The 12,085-nt window shown below is 41.3% G+C and overlaps 1 long non-coding RNA gene across 7 annotated transcripts in view; it reads left to right on the top strand.

Annotated features, from left to right (window-relative positions):
* The window catches only part of LOC129629542 (uncharacterized), a 204,219-nt gene that overhangs the window by 6,592 nt on the left and 185,542 nt on the right, over positions 1-12,085 (top strand). For all 7 annotated transcript variants that reach the window (XR_008703261.1, XR_008703259.1, XR_008703262.1 and 4 more), the window contains exon 4: positions 3,967-4,143. This is a non-coding gene — a long non-coding RNA (uncharacterized LOC129629542). The remainder of the gene's footprint in view (positions 1-3,966; positions 4,144-12,085) is intronic.

Below are 12,085 nucleotides of genomic sequence, written 5' to 3'. Positions count from 1 at the left end.
ATTGTTTTCTGTTTATCTTCATAAGCAAGCATATTAATTGAAATTAAGTTACTAAGTCTTAGTTTTAAAAATATAATTAATAGATTTTATTTTTTAGAGCAGTTTTCAGCTTAGAGAAAAATTGAGTGGGAAGTACAGAGAGGGTTCCCATATACCTCTTCTCTCTCCTCTCACAGTTTTCACATCTTGCATAGTGTGGTGTGTTTGTCACCACTGATAAGCCAATATTGACACTGAAGTGCATAGCTTACATTAGGGCTTGCTCTTTGTGTTGTAGGTTTGTATGGGTTTTTCTTTTTTTGAAAGTATACATACTTTTTAATTAAATATATATATGGTATTATTTATCATAAAACACTGTTTAACATATATAACATTGATTTGATACATTTGTATATGGTAATAGCATCCTATCATGTCACATAATTGTCATTTCTTTTTTGTGATGGAAATTATTAAGATCGAGTCTCTTACTACTTTTTATGACTATAATAAAATATTTTTGTCTATATTTACTATATTGTGCAACAGATTTCAACACTTAATTATATATTAGTTGCAAGTTTGTGGGGCTTCCCTGGTGGCTCAGATGGTAAAGAATCTGCCTGCCAATGCAGTAAACGCAAGAGATGCAGGTTCGATCCCTGGGTTGGAAAGATCCCCGCTGGAGGAGGGAATGGCTACCCATTCCAGTATTCCTAACTGGGAAGTCCCATGGACAGAGGAGCCTTGCAGGCTAAGTCCATGGAGTCTCAAAGAGTCAGACACAACTGAGAGACTAACTCAAGTATGTGTCCTTAAACAACTTAACTCCTTTTCTCTCAGTCCCTATCCTTTGGTAACTACCATTTTATTCTGTTTTATGAGTTTGGCTTTTTTAGATCCATGTGTAAGTCATACAGTATTTGTTTTCCTCAATCTGACATCTCACTTAGCACTGATACCTGTACGATGTTACGTATCCACTATTATGGTACCACACAGAGCAGTTTCACTGCCCAAAGATCTGCGTGCCACCTGTTGATCCCTCTTGCTACCCTCAGACCCTGGTAATGATTAGTCTTTTTTACTGTCCCCATAATTTTGCCTTTTTTCAGACTGTCATATACTTTGAGTCACACAGTATGAGCATTTTCTGGTTGGCTTCTTTCACTTAGCAATATGAATTTAAGTTTCCTCCATGTCTTTCTGTGGCTTAATAAGTCTTTTCTTTGTTATCACTCAGTAGTACTCCATGTGTGGATGTGCTCAGTCTGTGTAACCACTCTCCAGTTGCAGGACATTGTGGTGGTCTGACATTTTGGCAGTTGTGGATATAATTGCTAACGCCCACAGGCAGGTTTAGTGAACTGGATCATGGTCCCTCTGTTTTGGAAACCTGTGCTCCCTGCCCGCTGTGGTGCCCTTCTCCTTGGCCCTCTCTCACGCCCCTTTGCTGCTGTCGCTGCTCCATGCCTGTTTCCCAGGGTTCTGTGTCAGACCCTCTTCTGTTTTCAGTATTTCACACGTGTTTCCTGCACGGTCTCATTCACTCGCAGGACCTCAGTCGTCACCTCCCTGATGTGCCCTACACTTGCATGTCCATTGTAGGTCTTTCTTTTGAACCCTGGACCTGTGTGTGCACTTCCCTTCTTGAATGTCTCCTACAGGGAGCTGTGGGCAACACCCCAGAAAAGAAGGCCACCCAGTTCTGGGAACCGTTTTGCATACGGAAGGAAAGTGTTTCTGTGCTCCTTTCACACATACATGAGCACCAAGACTTTTCTATTATATTTCCTCTAGTGCAGGCTTTTTCAGCCCTAGCCTTGTTGACATTCTGGATCAGCTAAGTTTTCACTGTGAGAGGCCATCTGTGTTTTGCAGGCTGTTTAACAGCATCTCTGTCCTCTACCCACTAGATGCCAGTAGTACCCCCTTTCCCCCCAAGTTGTGACAATCAAAAATGTCTCCAGAAGTTGTCAAATGTTCCTGGTAGTGGGGGTGGGGGAAATCACTACCCCTCACCAACTACCTCTCCAATGGATGACGCTTTCACTGCTCTGTCTTTGCTCACATTTCTGCTGCTTTCTTCATTGCCTTTCCTCAGAGTGAAGCTGCTACTTACCTTTTAAGGCTGGGCCCACCTCGTTTGGGGGCGTTCTTGATGGCTGAGATGGTAAAGAATCTGCCTGCAATGCAGCAGACCTGGGTTTGATCCCCGGGTTGGGAAGATCCCCTGTAGAAGTGAATGGCACCCAACTCCAGTATTCTTGCCTGGAGAATTCCATGGACAGAGGAGCCTGGCAGGCTACAGTCCATGGGGTCGACAAGAGTCAGATACGACTGAATGACTAACACACACACACTACCTCATTTACAAAAAGTTTTCCTCGTCTCCCTTTCCCTTCCTTTCTCTGTAGAATGCCCTCTTCTGGTGCCTTCCTGGCCTCCTGTGGGCAGGTGCTTGCTTGCTTACCCACGTGAGCCCCTCCTCTGCACAGGGAGCTGACTAGGGATTGGCATCATGCTTGGGTCTTTGAATCCTTGGCACTTTCACAGTGTGTGGCAATTCATGTGCCCAATTAATATTGTCAAATAAATGAACCATAATGGCCCCTTCTGGTCAAAATCCTCTACGATAAATTCTCCTAACACAATGTATATTGCCTTCAAAGCACTTACTACAGTTTCAATTTTTTTTAAAGTGTGATTATTAAATTAATGTCTTTCCCCTCACTAGGCAAAAATTTTGGGGGCAGAAGCCATGATTATTTGGTCATCACTAATTCATGCAGTGCTTGGCACTTCATAGGGGCTCAGAACATATTTGTAGAGTGAATATATGATCTCTGAAAAGAGTAGCCTTGGAAGGTTCTATCTGGGCTTATTAACAACCACAACAAGTACTACTAATGTTAGTTTAAAAAGTTTTCATTGGCATTATTCTCACTTAACAGTCACAAAAACCCTGGTAAAAAGGTACTGTTTCTATATTACAGATGAGAAAACTGAGGAAGTTCGGAAAAATTAAACAACTTAAGGTCTCATACGCTATGATCATTGTATTACAAATTTTAGGCCCCATTATTTCTCGTCCATACAGCCAGATTTAGGGTGATGAGTAAATGCTTTAATGGCATATTAAGTAAAAGAGTAACTATGTGATTGCTCTGTATTTTTTGTGTACTGGTTCAGAGAACAAGTGTGTTTACATCTAGATGAGAAAACATTGCTGGAATTTATATTAACTGCTCATGGCCCCTACCAGCCCTGGAGTAACACAAACATTGTCTTTAATTTGTATTCCAGAGGTAGCCAGAGAGGGTCAATACAGGGAGTTTTATAGGTCCAGTGGTTGCAAATACCAAATGGGAGAAGCATTTTGATGTTTGAAAAATAAAATACTTTCTCTATTAACATTAATATGAATAATTGACAATCTGAATGAGATAAAGGAAACTTGATGGAACCAAGATTAATATTCTTCATGCCATTTTTTCTTACCACCAGAAACATGGGGATTATAACCTTTATCCCCACTAATATAGAAATAGTGGAAATAACAGATTTACATGTCTGAGAGACTATTATGGGTAAATTATTAATATATTCCTGAAATCAAGAAGAGAAATGAGTACATTATGAGCTTGAATGCTATAGAACTCTTGCAAAACACTGAAATTCCTGGGCCACATCTAAATGTCACTGACTAATCATTCCAGACTTTTTACTCAAGAATGATGTGTTAAGCCTTGAAAATGTATGTACATGGAAAAGGTAAAAACAGATGACAAATCTGTACTAATGCCCTTTAGAAGATGTATTAGAAATGAGAATGCATTCTTCATGGAGTGGATAATCCTTACTACCAAGTAACACTGCTTGCATCTCCATGCTGGTTCACTGGAGGCATTCACCAGTTACTGGTGAATCAAATGGTGACTCTGTCCTATCCTGTGCATGTCTGACTAGAGAAACATTTCACAGGCCATTTGCTGGGGTGTGCAGGAGGTTGTCTTGCCAATACGAACGCATCACCTATACTGCATCGTTTTACATGCGACAGAAGAAGAATGATATCAGGGGGCACGTGAGAAGACGTGGGATTCCAGTGGAACTTCCTTGACATTTGACCCACCTTTGAGACAAATGGAAAGACTGAAGGTAAATGAGAGTGAAGGGAGGTGATTCTAATGATAACAATCTGGAAACAGGAGGTATTGATTGTTGGGGTACTGATCACTGATTTGAGTTTTTGGTGAAATCTTTATTAAGAAATGACCTTGCAGCTGAAAGCTATAATATTGGGAAAATATACAACCACTGATAAGAGCATGTGAGATTTGCTTTATGTGAAAGCATGTGCCTGTTAGGTGGAGATACTGTCACTCCAGCAAGGCAACCATTTATTGTTCTAGAGTCAAGAATATAGTGGAAACCCGAGGGAATCTCTCCTTAGCCAGAAGAGACTTTTATGTTGTCTGTTGTGAACTTGTTTTCACACTTTTGACCACCCACAGGCGAATCCAAGACAACCAGAGATAAGTTTCACAGACTGGAAAACCAGAATGAGTGTGTGTATGTTTCAATTTAAAAGATCCTTTTTAAGGGAATTAACATTATGATGTTGGAAAGTGTTATTTAAATCACAGAACATTTGTAAGATCTATTATGTGTGAGATAATCACATGTAAATATTTGGTAGAAGTAAAGCAAAATGGATGCAGTGGTGGGAATGAACCCAATGAGGAGAAGCCATGCTTCACTTTTCTAAGCATCATCAACAGAGCTGCTTATTCTCTGAGTTTGGAAGAGATCCAGTGGGATTTAGTTTTATGAGGTTTAATGTAAAGGTGTTGTATTTCATGAGATGAAATCATAACACAGTGTGGTTGCAAGAATTTTGAAAGATTATTTTTTCAGAGTGTTGGCAAGCACCATCCTCTAGAGAATTTTGTGTCTAAAAGAGAAATGCAGATCTTCTTTCACAGGATTGAAATGATAACTAATCTTTAATCCTTTTTGGATGGCCAGGGTTCGACTGGTTAGGCTGATTTAGAATGTATGTAGTAGGTCTGACCTCTCCAATCAACCTTTTTGAATCTGTGACTTTCAATGCATCCTAAAATTTCAGGGTACATGGACAATGAATTTTGGGGGCCCCACTTCTAACTCATGATTAAGGATTTTTGTATTATTTATAGTGCATTCTTTACCTTTAGGCTTTGCACACAATTTGAGTCTCTATGACTTTTGACAATCCAAATGAACATTTGGCCAACTAAAAAGAATATGCTATTAAGCTCCCTCTCAGGTTTCTTTCCTCTCCTGCAATTATTATGTTTTTCAGCTGAGAAAAGTTCTCTGTCTCCATTTTAGAGAGAAAGCTGAGCCATTCCCCTGACTTAGGTTTGACCTTTTTTTTTACTTTGTTCTGGAACACATATAACTGTCCTTAGGCTAAACATCTCTCTTCTTTTGTGACCATTTCATCTTCAATTTCCTTACAAGGCAACATCTTGGACCAGGTTTTTCATGAATGGCAAGAGAGAAATAAGACACTGGTGGGGGGCAATCTGGTGCCTCTTCTGATTTCCTGATTTTGGTGTGTATGGAGGGAGTTTTTGTTCTCCGTAGCTGAGAGACTTCTTGAAATGTGCTTGGTTTCGGCAAGAGTGTTTTGGAAATGCAATTAATTCAGCATGGGCGTCTAGCAAAAGTCACATATGCCCCATTCTGTGCAGCTCCTTTCCAAGGGAGATTTCTTCCTCCCTTGTTTCAGAAATAATAGATGCAATCTTAAGACTTTTAAAATGTTCTGCAGCGGCCCGCATATCATCCGTAATGATACAAAGCTGTGTGCATCAGCACAGATGTGTTTGTATCAAATCGTGTGGGTGATGAACCTCACGTGAGCCTCCAGTGACTTATCACAGCCCCATGGATGGAATTAGTGTTATGAAGGAAAGGAGGGGAGCATTTTGAGTTATTACCATCAAGGAACAAATGTTACATTCCTTATCTTTCTCAAACGCTTTCCTGCAAACGCACGACTGCTTGGGCTGTCATGTCATCCAGAGACAGGCCAGCTGAGGGAGGTTACCAGGGGCCGTAATCAACCCAAGGGGTAGGCTCATCTGCAGCTGGGGGCTATCCCCCGTCACCTGTTTCCCAGGCTTGTCCGCTTACCTGGGGAGTGTGTTCACTGGCGATTCCTGCAGACTCATCAAATCGGAGTCTGCAGCCCAGGGGCCTGGGAAACGGACAGCTGATGGCTCTCATCAGGCAAGTCTGGGAATTACTCACCCTGCATAATTAGGACAGGCATTGTTAAAGGGGTGGGTTTTGTGGCTGGATGTGTGTGGATTTGGGGGAGTGGGATGGTAAACAGCATCGGAGGGACCATCCTGCCTCTGTTGAAAAGATGCTGGAGGAACTTGTCTTCCTATTTCTTGAAGCTCTCTGTCATGCCCCACTCTGTGTATTTCTCTCACAGTTGGTCGAAGAAAAACCTTTGTCTTTCCTAAGGAACTTTTTTTTTCCTATGAGAATTTTCCTACTGACTTCTCTGTTTTCCTCCCTTCCCAAGTCTCAGTTGCAAGGAAATGTGATGCTGGTTCTGTGCTCGCTCGTGGTTACTGCATCTGTTACAATGATTGGCCTTCAGATTTCCGCTTGCTACTGCCATGTTACCTTCTTTTTCATCCCTATTTTGAGGGATTTTAAGATATTTGGTTTGTCAGATCAGATCAGATCAGTCGCTCAGTTGTGTCCGACTCTTAGCGACCCCATGAATCACAGCACGCCAGGCCTCCCTGTCCATCACCAACTCCCGGAGTTCACTGAGACTCATGTCCATCGAGTCAGTGATGCCATCCAGCCACCTCCCTTCTCCTCTTGCCCCTCTTCGTCCCCTTCTCCTCTTGCCCCCAATCCCTCCCAGCATCAGAGTCTTTTCCAATGAGCCAACTCTTCGCATGAGGTGGCCAAAGTACTGGAGTTTCAGCTTTAGCATCATTCCTTCCAAAGAAATCCCAAGGCTGATCTCCTTCAGAATGGACTGGTTGGATCTCCTTGCAGTCCAAGGGACTCTCAAGAGTCTTCTCCAACACCACAGTTCAAAAGCATCAATTCTTTGGCGCTCAGCCTTCTTCACAGTCCAACTCTCATATCCATACATGACCACAGGAAAAACCATAGCCTTGACTAGATGAACCTTTGTTGGCAAAGTAATGTCTCTGCTTTTGAATATGCTATCTAGGTTGGTCATAACTTTTCTTCCAAGGAGTAAGTGTCTTTTAATTTCATGGCTGCAGTCACCATCTGCAGTGATTTTGGAGCCCTCAAAAATAAAGTCTGACACTGTTTCCACTGTTTCCCCATCTATTTCCCATGAAGTGATGGGACCAGATGCCATGATCTTCGTTTTCTGAATGTTGAGCTTTAAGCCAACTTTTTCACTCTCCTCTTTCACTTTCATCAAGAGGCTTTTGAGTTCCTCTTCACTTTCTGCCATAAGGGTGGTGTCATCTGCATATCTGAGGTTATTGATATTTCTCCTGGCAATCTTGATTCCAGCTTGTGTTTCTTCCAGCCCAGCATTTCTCATGATGTACTCTGCATATAAGTTAAATAAACAGGGTGACAATATACAGCCTTGACGAACTCCTTTTCCTATTTGGAACCAGTCTGTTGTTCCATGTCCAGTTCTAACTGTTGCTTCCTGACCTGCATACAAATTTCTCAAGAGGCAGATCAGGTGGTCTGGTATTCCCATCTCTTTCAGAATTTTCCACAGTTTATTGTTTTTAAGTGACCTCTAATCTTTTTTCAATGAAAAACAGCAGAATATGAATACACTAAATGGAACTACTAATTACACTAAATACACTAAATGGAACATTAATCAGTTGTTAACGGGGGGAAAAAGATGATGATTTAAATAGTTCCCAATTTAAACCACTTTCCTTTGAACTCCGATTGCAATTCTGACATTACCACACAGATACGCATTTTGTCCCCATTCCTGCCAACAATAAGGTGGGTTAGTGAGAGAACCAGAGGCCAAGGCCCATTGTGGATATTCAGGAGAAGGCGTATGCTGCATTAATCGATGGACTTTGCTTATGCAAATAAGAACTCTCTAAAGGCCTCTTATTCATAATTCACAGATATGGGTTTGACTAGAAATATGGTACATGGCACTTATTTTATTTTCAAATTAAAAGTGCATCAAGATGATCCATGAAACAGGAAACACAAAGTAGACAGAGCAGTTCTAATGGAAGGTGAGTCCCCAGCCCACCCCTCCCAGCAACAGTGCCTATCAGAGGCGGTCACTTTGAACTGTTTCAGTTTTCAGTTCTGTGGGTGGCCACCTCGACGATTCACCATCTGAACCGATCTTCTTGTCCTCTGTGCAGTTTTGAAATTTCACGATGCTGTCTTAGCCCACTTACGTTTTCTGTCTGTACTCCATGGGCCCTTGCAATCAGAATACACCCTTTCTTCAGTTTGGGGATATTTGATTATTATTTCCCTAATTTCCTACTCTCCATGTTCTCCATTTAGGAAATCCTACAGGATCCCTCCTAGTGCCTTACTCATTTTTCCATTTGCTGTTGAGGGAAGAGATTGCTTTTTCCCTTGAGGGTAAGCACTGGCTGCCCTGTCGCTGGGAGCAGAGTAGGTGGAAGTTTTCCCACTGATAGATATCCACCCAGTTCCTTGTCTCAGCTCCATTTCCCAGACCCGTCCTCATCCTCCCTGACATCCTCTCTAGGTTTTGGTGGGAAGATCCACCTCCAACTGCAGCCTCATCTTGCATATCCTTGGCACTGTGACTCTTTTCTGTTTCTTTCATCAGATTGCCTTGGCCTTCTCTTTTTCAAAATGTGTTTACGGGTTAATTTCTACATAGACTCCTTTATATTCACTAGGGTCTTGGTGTATTAGGCAGAGGGGGTTACACTGTACTCTAATAACAAACAAATCCTGACATTTCTGTGGCTTAATATTACAAAGGTGTATTTCTGCTCATCCTGGGTCTAATTGGGTGCTCCTGTTGGGCATGTCTTCTGGTCAGCTGTCCTCCAAGCTGAGTCCTTCACTTTCAGCCATGCAGGCAGGAAGAGATGGATAGCTAGAGGTAGAATGTTTTATAGTGAGGCCTCGAAGTGTGGTATCATCTCTGCCAATGTGAAGTGGCTGGACGTATCAGGAAAAGCTGAGAAATGAAGTTTAGCTGTGTGAAGGAAGGCCAGGAGAACTGGGTATGATAGCCTGGATCAGTTTCCATTACATTCTGCAAGCACAAAAGGCAGCTGTGTGTGCATGAGTGTATGTTCAATTTATTGTCTTGAACTAGGATTACTTTCTATCTTTTAATTGATTTCTTCCCCCAGTGAGAATCAGAAGGCTATCATCAAGAAGTAGCCAAGGATGAACTTGTTGAGCAGACTTTTCCAGACTTTTTTTATTTCTAGATTTATTAGGCTGAAAATAAATATAGCTTATAAATTATTTCTTTTAAATTATGCTTAAAAAATCTATAAATAGAATACCTATTCATCGTGCATCAGTTCAGTTCAGTTCAGTTGCTCAGTCGTGTCTGACTCTTTTCGACCTCATGAATCGCAGCACGCCAGGCCTCCCTGTCCATCACCAGCTCCTGGAGTTCACTCAAACTCACATCCATCGAGTTGGTGATGCCATCCAGCCATCTCATCCTCTGTCGTCCCCTTCTCCTCCTGCCCCCAATTCTTCCCAGCATCAGAATCTTTTCCATTGAGTCAACTCTTCGCACGAGGTGGCTAAAGTACTGGAGTTTCAGATTTAGCATCATTCCTTCCAAAGAACACCCAGGGCTGATCTCCTTGCAGTCCAAGGGACTCTCAGGAGTCTTCTCCAACACCACAGTTCAAAAGCATCAATTCTTTGGCGCTCAGCTTTCTTCACAGTCCAACTCTCACATTCATACATGACCACTGGAAAAACCATAGCCTTGACTAGACGGACCTTTGTTGGCAAAGTAAAGTCTCTGCTTTTCAATATGCTGTCTAGGTTGGTCATAACTTTTCTTCCAAGGAGTAAGCATCTTTTAATTTCATGGCTGCAATCACCACCTGCAGCGATTTTGGAGCCCCCCCAAAATAAAGTCTGCCACTGTTTCCACTGTTTCCCCATCTATTTCCCATGAAGTGCTGGGACCAGATGCCATGATCTTCGTTTTCTGAATGTTGAGCTTTAAGCCAACTTTTTCACTCTCCTCTTTCACTTTCATCAAGAGGCTTTTGAGTTCCTCTTCACTTTCTGCCATAAGGGTGGTGTCATCTGCATATCCGAGGTTATTGATATTTCTCCTGGCAATCTTGATTCCAGCTTGTGCTTCTTCCAGCCCAGCGTTTCTCATGAGGTACTCTGCATATAAGTTAAATAAGCAGGGTGACAATATACAGCCTTGACGTACTCCTTTTCCTATTTGGAACCAGTCTGTTGTTCCATGTCCACTTCTAACATGGAAGTTGCTTCCTGACCTGTATACAGGTTTCTCAAGAGGCAGGTCAGGTGGTCTGGTATTCCCCTCTCTTTAAGAATTTTCCACAGTTTATTGTGATCCACACAGTCAAAGGCTTTGGCATAGTCAATAAAGCAGAAATAGATGTTTTTCTGGAACTCTCTTGCTTTTTCGATGATCCAGCAGATGTTGGCAGTTTGATCTCTGGTTCCTCTGCCTTTTCTAAAACCAGTGTAGACATCTGGAAGTTCACGGTTCATGTATTGTTGAAGCCTGGCTTGGAGAATTTTGAGCATTACTTTTACTAGCGTGTGAGATGAGTGCAATTGTGTGGTAGTTTGCGCATTATTTGGCATTGCCTTTCTTTGGGATTGGAATGAAAACTGACCTTTTCCAGTCCTGTGGCCACTGCTGAGTTTTCCAAATTTGCTGGCATATTGAGTGCAGCACTTTCACAGCATCATCTTTCAGGATTTGGAATAGTTCAACTGGAATTCCATCACCTCCACTAGCTTAGTTCATAGTGATGCTTTCTAAGGCCCGCTTGACTTCACATTCCAGGATGTCTGGCTCAAGTGAGTGATCATGCCATCATGATTTTCCTAGTCATGAATATCTTTTTTGTACAGTTCTTCTGGGTATTCTTGCCACTTCTTAGTATCTTCTGCTTCTGTTAGGTCCATACCATTTCTATCCTTTATTGAGCCCATCTTTGCATGAAATGTTCCCTTGGTATTTCTAATTTTCTTGAAGAGATCTCTGGTCTTACCCATTCTGTTGTTTTCCTCTATTTCTTTGCATTGATCGCGGAGGAAGGCTTTCTTATCTCTTCTTGCTATTCTTTGGAACTCTGCATTCAGATGCTTATATCTTTCTTTTTTTCCTTTGCTTTTCACTTCTCTTCTTTTCACAGCTATTTGTAAGGCCTCCCCAGACAGCCGTTTTGCTTTTTTGCATTTCTTTTCCATGGGGATGGTCTTGATCCCTGTCTCCTGTACAATGTCACAAACCTCAGTCCATAGTTCATCAGGCACTCTATCTATCAGATCTAGTCCCTTAAATCTATTTCTCACTTCCACTGTATAATCATAAGGGATTTGATTTAGGTCATACTTGAATGGTCTAGTGGTTTTCCCTACTTTCTTCAATTTAAGTCTGAATCTGGATAGTATCAATTAAAAAGAAGCAATCACTATTAGCTTCAACTCTCAGAGAAAACAGTGCTAACATTTTAATGTATTTCCTTCCATTTCTTCTATGCACAGTACATGTATATATAAACTTTTCATTCTGTTTTCCCTTTCTATTAAGTGTATATATCATATTTTTCTAAAGTGTTCTTTTTATTGGATCTTTGGATTAGTCAAACATTTTGCTCTTATAAGCATTGCTGCTATAAACTTTAAAACATCTTATTTTTTTCTGTATTTAGAATTTTCCCTTAGAAATATAATTACTTATTAAACAGTATAACTTCTTATGGCTACTAGATATGTTTTACAAAGTTGCTTTCTAAAAGAATTTCTTAATTTACTCTAGTACAATATTGAGTATCATGGTTTTGTTCCTCTAATTTTGTGCACAAACAGC

The sequence above is a fragment of the Bubalus kerabau genome, chromosome 16 (genome assembly GCF_029407905.1).
Source record: "Bubalus kerabau isolate K-KA32 ecotype Philippines breed swamp buffalo chromosome 16, PCC_UOA_SB_1v2, whole genome shotgun sequence".
Taxonomy (NCBI): domain Eukaryota; kingdom Metazoa; phylum Chordata; class Mammalia; order Artiodactyla; family Bovidae; genus Bubalus; species Bubalus kerabau.
This window is presented reverse-complemented; position numbering and strand designations above follow the sequence as displayed.